At 47.7% G+C, this 12,484-nt stretch overlaps 9 non-coding genes across 9 annotated transcripts; all 9 read right to left on the bottom strand.

Moving 5' to 3' along the window:
• Positions 1-837: 837 nt before the first annotated feature.
• LOC134954950 (U1 spliceosomal RNA) lies at positions 838-1,001 on the bottom strand. Its single transcript, XR_010185883.1, has one exon. It is a non-coding gene; the product is annotated as a U1 spliceosomal RNA (small nuclear RNA).
• Positions 1,002-2,245: 1,244 nt separating this feature from the next.
• On the bottom strand, positions 2,246-2,409 carry LOC134957653 (U1 spliceosomal RNA). Its single transcript, XR_010186698.1, has one exon. It is a non-coding gene; the product is annotated as a U1 spliceosomal RNA (small nuclear RNA).
• A 1,236-nt stretch (positions 2,410-3,645) lies between these two features.
• LOC134957434 (U1 spliceosomal RNA) lies at positions 3,646-3,809 on the bottom strand. The gene has a single exon (XR_010186597.1). It is a non-coding gene; the product is annotated as a U1 spliceosomal RNA (small nuclear RNA).
• Positions 3,810-5,046: 1,237 nt separating this feature from the next.
• LOC134954961 (U1 spliceosomal RNA) lies at positions 5,047-5,210 on the bottom strand. The gene has a single exon (XR_010185884.1). It is a non-coding gene; the product is annotated as a U1 spliceosomal RNA (small nuclear RNA).
• A 1,240-nt stretch (positions 5,211-6,450) lies between these two features.
• Positions 6,451-6,614, bottom strand: LOC134957437 (U1 spliceosomal RNA). Its single transcript, XR_010186598.1, has one exon. It is a non-coding gene; the product is annotated as a U1 spliceosomal RNA (small nuclear RNA).
• Positions 6,615-7,853: 1,239 nt separating this feature from the next.
• On the bottom strand, positions 7,854-8,017 carry LOC134957440 (U1 spliceosomal RNA). The gene has a single exon (XR_010186599.1). It is a non-coding gene; the product is annotated as a U1 spliceosomal RNA (small nuclear RNA).
• Positions 8,018-9,253: 1,236 nt separating this feature from the next.
• On the bottom strand, positions 9,254-9,417 carry LOC134958187 (U1 spliceosomal RNA). The gene has a single exon (XR_010186902.1). It is a non-coding gene; the product is annotated as a U1 spliceosomal RNA (small nuclear RNA).
• Positions 9,418-10,654: 1,237 nt separating this feature from the next.
• On the bottom strand, positions 10,655-10,818 carry LOC134954972 (U1 spliceosomal RNA). The gene has a single exon (XR_010185885.1). It is a non-coding gene; the product is annotated as a U1 spliceosomal RNA (small nuclear RNA).
• Positions 10,819-12,058: 1,240 nt separating this feature from the next.
• On the bottom strand, positions 12,059-12,222 carry LOC134957444 (U1 spliceosomal RNA). The gene has a single exon (XR_010186602.1). It is a non-coding gene; the product is annotated as a U1 spliceosomal RNA (small nuclear RNA).
• Between the last annotated feature and the right edge of the window lie 262 nt (positions 12,223-12,484).

Raw genomic sequence — 12,484 nt, forward strand, 5'->3', positions numbered from 1 at the left:
AGGGTTTTCTCATCCTCGCACCGAGACCATTTTCCGACGTTAGCGCTCGTCCGAACGTCGTCGTCACGGATTTCTTTTTATTTCTTTTTTCTTTCTTTCTTATCCCCCCTGCGGCACTCACACAAATTATACCTTGGTTTTTGTTTGTTTGTTTGTTTTTTCTTTCAAAAGACTTTGTAGTCTCAAAAAAGCCATTAGTCTTTTTACTGATTTGAACACGTCAAAAGTTGTTTCACCCAAATGGCCCAAAAAGCGTATTTCTCAAGCAAGTGAACCAAAAGCAAATGTGATTTTTTTTCTTTTGTCCCCCGTCTTATAAGCACCATAGACAAATACTTTGTGTTTTGCCACCAATCCACCTGCCCAAAATCTGCACGCAAACCAAAAATGCTCTCTTTCTTCTAGTTTTCGCCGCCTCAATTTAAACGCTTACTATGTGTAGGAAGACTACGGCAGCCCAGCGAGGCCTACCATTTTACAAAGTAGACAAGCTACTGCATGAAATGAGGGAGCAAAGTTTTTTTTGTCTCTCCCCCTCATATCTGACACAATCTGGGGGCCTACTTTACAAAGCAAGTGAAACCGAGTGGGTCCTGCAGCGCCCTGTATTGGTTGTATATGCGAAGCACAGTACAAGGCCGGAAAAAGCAAGGAAGCATGCAGCCAGCGCACAGGAGAAGAGATGAGAAGAGAGCGCTGAGTGAAAGATAGAAGCGCACCTTAACGGGCACAGGGGTCCAGTGGAGGGAGGGTTGAAATGAAGAAAAGGATGGAAACAGCAAAGGAAGAGACAGCACCAGCAGCACACAAAAAGATCTGACTTTTACCAGAGATGATCAGGGGAAAGCGCGAACGCAGTCCCCCACTACCACAAATTATGCAGTCGAGTTTCCCACATTTGGGGAAATCGCAGGGGTCAGCACACCCGGAGTGCAATGGATGAGCCTCACCCTGGGAGAACCACCTTCGTGATCATGGTATCTCCCCTGCCAGGTAAGTATGAGTTGGACTAGGGCTCAGGAGGGCCCCTGCTTGGGCACACCCCCGTCAAGTGAAGGAGGTTGACCGGAGCCATGACAAGTGAACTCTCGGCAGGGGACGGGAAAAGAAAACTGCAGGGAGGCTGCATCTCTTCACGTTGACAAGGGAAGGCGGAAGGGTGACTGTTCCTGAAGCACCCCCAAACTATGCGCACAACTAGTGCAAATCCTTCCCAGGGCACACTGCAGCAGATGAATTTGCATACCGTCATGTCATAAAAGCAGTCGGGCACAGTTACAGTAGCTGCAACCCTCATCTCCATATGAAAAGCAACAGGCAGTGCACCGTCCTATGTCTCAATGGGTTCTTAAATTGGAAAATAAAATATAAAAGGCAGCTTGAGATTTAACCCCCTCGCTGCTGAGGGTTTTCTCATCCTCGCACCGAGACCATTTTCCGACGTTAGCGCTCGTCCGAACGTCGTCGTCACGGATTTCTTTTTATTTCTTTTTTCTTTCTTTCTTATCCCCCCTGCGGCACTCACACAAATTATACCTTGGTTTTTGTTTGTTTGTTTGTTTGTTTTTTCTTTCAAAAGACTTTGTAGTCTCAAAAAAGCCATTAGTCTTTTTACTGATTTGAACACGTCAAAAGTTGTTTCACCCAAATGGCCCAAAAAGCGTATTTCTCAAGCAAGTGAACCAAAAGCAAATGTGATTTTTTTTCTTTTGTCCCCCGTCTTATAAGCACCATAGACAAATACTTTGTGTTTTGCCACCAATCCACCTGCCCAAAATCTGCACGCAAACCAAAAATGCTCTCTTTCTTCTAGTTTTCGCCGCCTCAATTTAAACGCTTACTATGTGTAGGAAGACTACGGCAGCCCAGCGAGGCCTACCATTTTACAAAGTAGACAAGCTACTGCATGAAATGAGGGAGCAAAGTTTTTTTTGTCTCTCCCCCTCATATCTGACACAATCTGGGGGCCTACTTTACAAAGCAAGTGAAACCGTGTGGGTCCTGCAGCGCCCTGTATTGGTTGTATATGCAAAGCACAGTACAAGGCCAGAAAAAGCAAGGAAGCATGCAGCCAGCGCACAGGAGAAGAGATGAGAAGAGAGCGCTGAGTGAAAGATAGAAGCGCACCTTAACGGGCACAGGGGTCCAGTGGAGGGAGGGTTGAAATGAAGAAAAGGATGGAAACAGCAAAGGAAGAGACAGCACCAGCAGCACACAAAAAGATCTGACTTTTACCAGAGATGATCAGGGGAAAGCGCGAACGCAGTCCCCCACTACCACAAATTATGCAGTCGAGTTTCCCGCATTTGGGGAAATCGCAGGGGTCAGCACACCCGGAGTGCAATGGATGAGCCTCGCCCTGGGAGAACCACCTTTGTGATCATGGTATCTCCCCTGCCAGGTAAGTATGAGTTGGACTAGGGCTCAGGAGGGCCCCTGCTTGGGCACACCCCCGTCAAGTGAAGGAGGTTGACCGGAGCCATGACAAGTGAACTCTCGGCAGGGGACGGGAAAAGAAAACTGCAGGGAGGCTGCATCTCTTCACGTTGACATGGGAAGGCGGAAGGGTGACTGTTCCTGAAGCACCCCCAAACTATGCGCACAACTAGTGCAAATCCTTCCCAGGGCACACTGCAGCAGATGAATTTGCATACCGTCATGTCATAAAAGCAGTCGGGCACAGTTACAGTAGCTGCAACCCTCATCTCCATATGAAAAGCAACAGGCAGTGCACCGTCCTATGTCTCAATGGGTTCTTAAATTGGAAAATAAAATATAAAAGGCAGCTTGAGATTTAACCCCCTCGCTGCTGAGGGTTTTCTCATCCTCGCACCGAGACCATTTTCCGACGTTAGCGCTCGTCCGAACGTCGTCGTCACGGATTTCTTTTTATTTCTTTTTTCTTTCTTTCTTATCCCCCCTGCGGCACTCACACAAATTATACCTTGGTTTTTGTTTTTTTGTTTTTTCTTTCAAAAGACTTTGTAGTCTCAAAAAAGCCATTAGTCTTTTTACTGATTTGAACACGTCAAAAGTTGTTTCACCCAAATGGCCCAAAAAGCGTATTTCTCAAGCAAGTGAACCAAAAGCAAATGTGATTTTTTTTCTTTTGTCCCCCGTCTTATAAGCACCATAGACAAATACTTCGTGTTTTGCCACCAATCCACCTGCCCAAAATCTGCACGCAAACCAAAAATGCTCTCTTTCTTCTAGTTTTCGCCGCCTCAATTTAAACGCTTACTATGTGTAGGAAGACTACGGCAGCCCAGCGAGGCCTACCATTTTACAAAGTAGACAAGCTACTGCATGAAATGAGGGAGCAAAGTTTTTTTTGTCTCTCCCCCTCATATCTGACACAATCTGGGGGCCTACTTTACAAAGCAAGTGAAACCGTGTGGGTCCTGCAGCGCCCTGTATTGGTTGTATATGCGAAGCACAGTACAAGGCCGGAAAAAGCAAGGAAGCATGCAGCCAGCGCACAGGAGAAGAGATGAGAAGAGAGCGCTGAGTGAAAGATAGAAGCGCACCTTAACGGGCACAGGGGTCCAGTGGAGGGAGGGTTGAAATGAAGAAAAGGATGGAAACAGCAAAGGAAGAGACAGCACCAGCAGCACACAAAAAGATCTGACTTTTACCAGAGATGATCAGGGGAAAGCGCGAACGCAGTCCCCCACTACCACAAATTATGCAGTCGAGTTTCCCGCATTTGGGGAAATCGCAGGGGTCAGCACACCCGGAGTGCAATGGATGAGCCTCGCCCTGGGAGAACCACCTTCGTGATCATGGTATCTCCCCTGCCAGGTAAGTATGAGTTGGACTAGGGCTCAGGAGGGCCCCTGCTTGGGCACACCCCCGTCAAGTGAAGGAGGTTGACCGGAGCCATGACAAGTGAACTCTCGGCAGGGGACGGGAAAAGAAAACTGCAGGGAGGCTGCATCTCTTCGCGTTGACATGGGAAGGCGGAAGGGTGACTGTTCCTGAAGCACCCCCAAACTATGCGCACAACTAGTGCAAATCCTTCCCAGGGCACACTGCAGCAGATGAATTTGCATACCGTCATGTCATAAAAGCAGTCGGGCACAGTTACAGTAGCTGCAACCCTCATCTCCATATGAAAAGCAACAGGCAGTGCACCGTCCTATGTCTCAATGGGTTCTTAAATTGGAAAATAGAATATAAAAGGCAGCTTGAGATTTAACCCCCTCGCTGCTGAGGGTTTTCTCATCCTCGCACCGAGACCATTTTCCGACGTTAGCGCTCGTCCGAACGTCGTCGTCACGGATTTCTTTTTATTTCTTTTTTCTTTCTTTCTTATCCCCCCTGCGGCACTCACACAAATTATACCTTGGTTTTTGTTTGTTTTTTTTTTCTTTCAAAAGACTTTGTAGTCTCAAAAAAGCCATTAGTCTTTTTACTGATTTGAACACGTCAAAAGTTGTTTCACCCAAATGGCCCAAAAAGCGTATTTCTCAAGCAAGTGAACCAAAAGCAAATGTGATTTTTTTTTCTTTTGTCCCCCGTCTTATAAGCACCATAGACAAATACTTTGTGTTTTGCCACCAATCCACCTGCCCAAAATCTGCACGCAAACCAAAAATGCTCTCTTTCTTCTAGTTTTCGCCGCCTCAATTTAAACGCTTACTATGTGTAGGAAGACTACGGCAGCCCAGCGAGGCCTACCATTTTACAAAGTAGACAAGCTACTGCATGAAATGAGGGAGCAAAGTTTTTTTTGTCTCTCCCCCTCATATCTGACACAATCTGGGGGCCTACTTTACAAAGCAAGTGAAACCGAGTGGGTCCTGCAGCGCCCTGTATTGGTTGTATATGCGAAGCACAGTACAAGGCCGGAAAAAGCAAGGAAGCATGCAGCCAGCGCACAGGAGAAGAGATGAGAAGAGAGCGCTGAGTGAAAGATAGAAGCGCACCTTAACGGGCACAGGGGTCCAGTGGAGGGAGGGTTGAAATGAAGAAAAGGATGGAAACAGCAAAGGAAGAGACAGCACCAGCAGCACACAAAAAGATCTGACTTTTACCAGAGATGATCAGGGGAAAGCGCGAACGCAGTCCCCCACTACCACAAATTATGCAGTCGAGTTTCCCACATTTGGGGAAATCGCAGGGGTCAGCACACCCGGAGTGCAATGGATGAGCCTCACCCTGGGAGAACCACCTTCGTGATCATGGTATCTCCCCTGCCAGGTAAGTATGAGTTGGACTAGGGCTCAGGAGGGCCCCTGCTTGGGCACACCCCCGTCAAGTGAAGGAGGTTGACCGGAGCCATGACAAGTGAACTCTCGGCAGGGGACGGGAAAAGAAAACTGCAGGGAGGCTGCATCTCTTCACGTTGACATGGGAAGGCGGAAGGGTGACTGTTCCTGAAGCACCCCCAAACTATGCGCACAACTAGTGCAAATCCTTCCCAGGGCACACTGCAGCAGATGAATTTGCATACCGTCATGTCATAAAAGCAGTCGGGCACAGTTACAGTAGCTGCAACCCTCATCTCCATATGAAAAGCAACAGGCAGTGCACCGTCCTATGTCTCAATGGGTTCTTAAATTGGAAAATAAAATATAAAAGGCAGCTTGAGATTTAACCCCCTCGCTGCTGAGGGTTTTCTCATCCTCGCACCGAGACCATTTTCCGACGTTAGCGCTCGTCCGAACGTCGTCGTCACGGATTTCTTTTTATTTCTTTTTTCTTTCTTTCTTATCCCCCCTGCGGCACTCACACAAATTATACCTTGGTTTTTGTTTGTTTGTTTGTTTTTTCTTTCAAAAGACTTTGTAGTCTCAAAAAAGCCATTAGTCTTTTTACTGATTTGAACACGTCAAAAGTTGTTTCACCCAAATGGCCCAAAAAGCGTATTTCTCAAGCAAGTGAACCAAAAGCAAATGTGATTTTTTTTCTTTTGTCCCCCGTCTTATAAGCACCATAGACAAATACTTTGTGTTTTGCCACCAATCCACCTGCCCAAAATCTGCACGCAAACCAAAAATGCTCTCTTTCTTCTAGTTTTCGCCGCCTCAATTTAAACGCTTACTATGTGTAGGAAGACTACGGCAGCCCAGCGAGGCCTACCATTTTACAAAGTAGACAAGCTACTGCATGAAATGAGGGAGCAAAGTTTTTTTTGTCTCTCCCCCTCATATCTGACACAATCTGGGGGCCTACTTTACAAAGCAAGTGAAACCGTGTGGGTCCTGCAGCGCCCTGTATTGGTTGTATATGCAAAGCACAGTACAAGGCCAGAAAAAGCAAGGAAGCATGCAGCCAGCGCACAGGAGAAGAGATGAGAAGAGAGCGCTGAGTGAAAGATAGAAGCGCACCTTAACGGGCACAGGGGTCCAGTGGAGGGAGGGTTGAAATGAAGAAAAGGATGGAAACAGCAAAGGAAGAGACAGCACCAGCAGCACACAAAAAGATCTGACTTTTACCAGAGATGATCAGGGGAAAGCGCGAACGCAGTCCCCCACTACCACAAATTATGCAGTCGAGTTTCCCGCATTTGGGGAAATCGCAGGGGTCAGCACACCCGGAGTGCAATGGATGAGCCTCGCCCTGGGAGAACCACCTTCGTGATCATGGTATCTCCCCTGCCAGGTAAGTATGAGTTGGACTAGGGCTCAGGAGGGCCCCTGCTTGGGCACACCCCCGTCAAGTGAAGGAGGTTGACCGGAGCCATGACAAGTGAACTCTCGGCAGGGGACGGGAAAAGAAAACTGCAGGGAGGCTGCATCTCTTCACGTTGACATGGGAAGGCGGAAGGGTGACTGTTCCTGAAGCACCCCCAAACTATGCGCACAACTAGTGCAAATCCTTCCCAGGGCACATTGCAGCAGATGAATTTGCATACCGTCATGTCATAAAAGCAGTCGGGCACAGTTACAGTAGCTGCAACCCTCATCTCCATATGAAAAGCAACAGGCAGTGCACCGTCCTATGTCTCAATGGGTTCTTAAATTGGAAAATAAAATATAAAAGGCAGCTTGAGATTTAACCCCCTCGCTGCTGAGGGTTTTCTCATCCTCGCACCGAGACCATTTTCCGACGTTAGCGCTCGTCCGAACGTCGTCGTCACGGATTTCTTTTTATTTCTTTTTTCTTTCTTTCTTATCCCCCCTGCGGCACTCACACAAATTATACCTTGGTTTTTGTTTGTTTGTTTGTTTTTTCTTTCAAAAGACTTTGTAGTCTCAAAAAAGCCATTAGTCTTTTTACTGATTTGAACACGTCAAAAGTTGTTTCACCCAAATGGCCCAAAAAGCGTATTTCTCAAGCAAGTGAACCAAAAGCAAATGTGATTTTTTTCTTTTGTCCCCCGTCTTATAAGCACCATAGACAAATACTTTGTGTTTTGCCACCAATCCACCTGCCCAAAATCTGCACGCAAACCAAAAATGCTCTCTTTCTTCTAGTTTTCGCCGCCTCAATTTAAACGCTTACTATGTGTAGGAAGACTACGGCAGCCCAGCGAGGCCTACCATTTTACAAAGTAGACAAGCTACTGCATGAAATGAGGGAGCAAAGTTTTTTTTGTCTCTCCCCCTCATATCTGACACAATCTGGGGGCCTACTTTACAAAGCAAGTGAAACCGTGTGGGTCCTGCAGCGCCCTGTATTGGTTGTATATGCGAAGCACAGTACAAGGCCGGAAAAAGCAAGGAAGCATGCAGCCAGCGCACAGGAGAAGAGATGAGAAGAGAGCGCTGAGTGAAAGATAGAAGCGCACCTTAACGGGCACAGGGGTCCAGTGGAGGGAGGGTTGAAATGAAGAAAAGGATGGAAACAGCAAAGGAAGAGACAGCACCAGCAGCACACAAAAAGATCTGACTTTTACCAGAGATGATCAGGGGAAAGCGCGAACGCAGTCCCCCACTACCACAAATTATGCAGTCGAGTTTCCCGCATTTGGGGAAATCGCAGGGGTCAGCACACCCGGAGTGCAATGGATGAGCCTCGCCCTGGGAGAACCACCTTCGTGATCATGGTATCTCCCCTGCCAGGTAAGTATGAGTTGGACTAGGGCTCAGGAGGGCCCCTGCTTGGGCACACCCCCGTCAAGTGAAGGAGGTTGACCGGAGCCATGACAAGTGAACTCTCGGCAGGGGACGGGAAAAGAAAACTGCAGGGAGGCTGCATCTCTTCACGTTGACATGGGAAGGCGGAAGGGTGACTGTTCCTGAAGCACCCCCAAACTATGCGCACAACTAGTGCAAATCCTTCCCAGGGCACACTGCAGCAGATGAATTTGCATACCGTCATGTCATAAAAGCAGTCGGGCACAGTTACAGTAGCTGCAACCCTCATCTCCATATGAAAAGCAACAGGCAGTGCACCGTCCTATGTCTCAATGGGTTCTTAAATTGGAAAATAAAATATAAAAGGCAGCTTGAGATTTAACCCCCTCGCTGCTGAGGGTTTTCTCATCCTCGCACCGAGACCATTTTCCGACGTTAGCGCTCGTCCGAACGTCGTCGTCACGGATTTCTTTTTATTTCTTTTTTCTTTCTTTCTTATCCCCCCTGCGGCACTCACACAAATTATACCTTGGTTTTTGTTTTTTTGTTTTTTCTTTCAAAAGACTTTGTAGTCTCAAAAAAGCCATTAGTCTTTTTACTGATTTGAACACGTCAAAAGTTGTTTCACCCAAATGGCCCAAAAAGCGTATTTCTCAAGCAAGTGAACCAAAAGCAAATGTGATTTTTTTTCTTTTGTCCCCCGTCTTATAAGCACCATAGACAAATACTTCGTGTTTTGCCACCAATCCACCTGCCCAAAATCTGCACGCAAACCAAAAATGCTCTCTTTCTTCTAGTTTTCGCCGCCTCAATTTAAACGCTTACTATGTGTAGGAAGACTACGGCAGCCCAGCGAGGCCTACCATTTTACAAAGTAGACAAGCTACTGCATGAAATGAGGGAGCAAAGTTTTTTTTGTCTCTCCCCCTCATATCTGACACAATCTGGGGGCCTACTTTACAAAGCAAGTGAAACCGTGTGGGTCCTGCAGCGCCCTGTATTGGTTGTATATGCGAAGCACAGTACAAGGCCGGAAAAAGCAAGGAAGCATGCAGCCAGCGCACAGGAGAAGAGATGAGAAGAGAGCGCTGAGTGAAAGATAGAAGCGCACCTTAACGGGCACAGGGGTCCAGTGGAGGGAGGGTTGAAATGAAGAAAAGGATGGAAACAGCAAAGGAAGAGACAGCACCAGCAGCACACAAAAAGATCTGACTTTTACCAGAGATGATCAGGGGAAAGCGCGAACGCAGTCCCCCACTACCACAAATTATGCAGTCGAGTTTCCCGCATTTGGGGAAATCGCAGGGGTCAGCACACCCGGAGTGCAATGGATGAGCCTTGCCCTGGGAGAACCACCTTCGTGATCATGGTATCTCCCCTGCCAGGTAAGTATGAGTTGGACTAGGGCTCAGGAGGGCCCCTGCTTGGGCACACCCCCGTCAAGTGAAGGAGGTTGACCGGAGCCATGACAAGTGAACTCTCGGCAGGGGACGGGAAAAGAAAACTGCAGGGAGGCTGCATCTCTTCGCGTTGACATGGGAAGGCGGAAGGGTGACTGTTCCTGAAGCACCCCCAAACTATGCGCACAACTAGTGCAAATCCTTCCCAGGGCACACTGCAGCAGATGAATTTGCATACCGTCATGTCATAAAAGCAGTCGGGCACAGTTACAGTAGCTGCAACCCTCATCTCCATATGAAAAGCAACAGGCAGTGCACCGTCCTATGTCTCAATGGGTTCTTAAATTGGAAAATAGAATATAAAAGGCAGCTTGAGATTTAACCCCCTCGCTGCTGAGGGTTTTCTCATCCTCGCACCGAGACCATTTTCCGACGTTAGCGCTCGTCCGAACGTCGTCGTCACGGATTTCTTTTTATTTCTTTTTTCTTTCTTTCTTATCCCCCCTGCGGCACTCACACAAATTATACCTTGGTTTTTGTTTGTTTTTTTTTTCTTTCAAAAGACTTTGTAGTCTCAAAAAAGCCATTAGTCTTTTTACTGATTTGAACACGTCAAAAGTTGTTTCACCCAAATGGCCCAAAAAGCGTATTTCTCAAGCAAGTGAACCAAAAGCAAATGTGATTTTTTTTTCTTTTGTCCCCCGTCTTATAAGCACCATAGACAAATACTTTGTGTTTTGCCACCAATCCACCTGCCCAAAATCTGCACGCAAACCAAAAATGCTCTCTTTCTTCTAGTTTTCGCCGCCTCAATTTAAACGCTTACTATGTGTAGGAAGACTACGGCAGCCCAGCGAGGCCTACCATTTTACAAAGTAGACAAGCTACTGCATGAAATGAGGGAGCAAAGTTTTTTTTGTCTCTCCCCCTCATATCTGACACAATCTGGGGGCCTACTTTACAAAGCAAGTGAAACCGAGTGGGTCCTGCAGCGCCCTGTATTGGTTGTATATGCGAAGCACAGTACAAGGCCGGAAAAAGCAAGGAAGCATGCAGCCAGCGCACAGGAGAAGAGATGAGAAGAGAGCGCTGAGTGAAAGATAGAAGCGCACCTTAACGGGCACAGGGGTCCAGTGGAGGGAGGGTTGAAATGAAGAAAAGGATGGAAACAGCAAAGGAAGAGACAGCACCAGCAGCACACAAAAAGATCTGACTTTTACCAGAGATGATCAGGGGAAAGCGCGAACGCAGTCCCCCACTACCACAAATTATGCAGTCGAGTTTCCCACATTTGGGGAAATCGCAGGGGTCAGCACACCCGGAGTGCAATGGATGAGCCTCACCCTGGGAGAACCACCTTCGTGATCATGGTATCTCCCCTGCCAGGTAAGTATGAGTTGGACTAGGGCTCAGGAGGGCCCCTGCTTGGGCACACCCCCGTCAAGTGAAGGAGGTTGACCGGAGCCATGACAAGTGAACTCTCGGCAGGGGACGGGAAAAGAAAACTGCAGGGAGGCTGCATCTCTTCACGTTGACATGGGAAGGCGGAAGGGTGACTGTTCCTGAAGCACCCCCAAACTATGCGCACAACTAGTGCAAATCCTTCCCAGGGCACACTGCAGCAGATGAATTTGCATACCGTCATGTCATAAAAGCAGTCGGGCACAGTTACAGTAGCTGCAACCCTCATCTCCATATGAAAAGCAACAGGCAGTGCACCGTCCTATGTCTCAATGGGTTCTTAAATTGGAAAATAAAATATAAAAGGCAGCTTGAGATTTAACCCCCTCGCTGCTGAGGGTTTTCTCATCCTCGCACCGAGACCATTTTCCGACGTTAGCGCTCGTCCGAACGTCGTCGTCACGGATTTCTTTTTATTTCTTTTTTCTTTCTTTCTTATCCCCCCTGCGGCACTCACACAAATTATACCTTGGTTTTTGTTTGTTTGTTTGTTTTTTCTTTCAAAAGACTTTGTAGTCTCAAAAAAGCCATTAGTCTTTTTACTGATTTGAACACGTCAAAAGTTGTTTCACCCAAATGGCCCAAAAAGCGTATTTCTCAAGCAAGTGAACCAAAAGCAAATGTGATTTTTTTTCTTTTGTCCCCCGTCTTATAAGCACCATAGACAAATACTTTGTGTTTTGCCACCAATCCACCTGCCCAAAATCTGCACGCAAACCAAAAATGCTCTCTTTCTTCTAGTTTTCGCCGCCTCAATTTAAACGCTTACTATGTGTAGGAAGACTACGGCAGCCCAGCGAGGCCTACCATTTTACAAAGTAGACAAGCTACTGCATGAAATGAGGGAGCAAAGTTTTTTTTGTCTCTCCCCCTCATATCTGACACAATCTGGGGGCCTACTTTACAAAGCAAGTGAAACCGTGTGGGTCCTGCAGCGCCCTGTATTGGTTGTATATGCAAAGCACAGTACAAGGCCAGAAAAAGCAAGGAAGCATGCAGCCAGCGCACAGGAGAAGAGATGAGAAGAGAGCGCTGAGTGAAAGATAGAAGCGCACCTTAACGGGCACAGGGGTCCAGTGGAGGGAGGGTTGAAATGAAGAAAAGGATGGAAACAGCAAAGGAAGAGACAGCACCAGCAGCACACAAAAAGATCTGACTTTTACCAGAGATGATCAGGGGAAAGCGCGAACGCAGTCCCCCACTACCACAAATTATGCAGTCGAGTTTCCCGCATTTGGGGAAATCGCAGGGGTCAGCACACCCGGAGTGCAATGGATGAGCCTCGCCCTGGGAGAACCACCTTCGTGATCATGGTATCTCCCCTGCCAGGTAAGTATGAGTTGGACTAGGGCTCAGGAGGGCCCCTGCTTGGGCACACCCCCGTCAAGTGAAGGAGGTTGACCGGAGCCATGACAAGTGAACTCTCGGCAGGGGACGGGAAAAGAAAACTGCAGGGAGGCTGCATCTCTTCACGTTGACATGGGAAGGCGGAAGGGTGACTGTTCCTGAAGCACCCCCAAACTATGCGCACAACTAGTGCAAATCCTTCCCAGGGCACATTGCAGCAGATGAATTTGCATACCGTCATGTCATAAAAGC

The sequence above is a fragment of the Pseudophryne corroboree genome, chromosome 1, assembly GCF_028390025.1.
Source record: "Pseudophryne corroboree isolate aPseCor3 chromosome 1, aPseCor3.hap2, whole genome shotgun sequence".
In the NCBI taxonomy this organism is placed as follows: Eukaryota; Metazoa; Chordata; class Amphibia; order Anura; family Myobatrachidae; genus Pseudophryne; species Pseudophryne corroboree.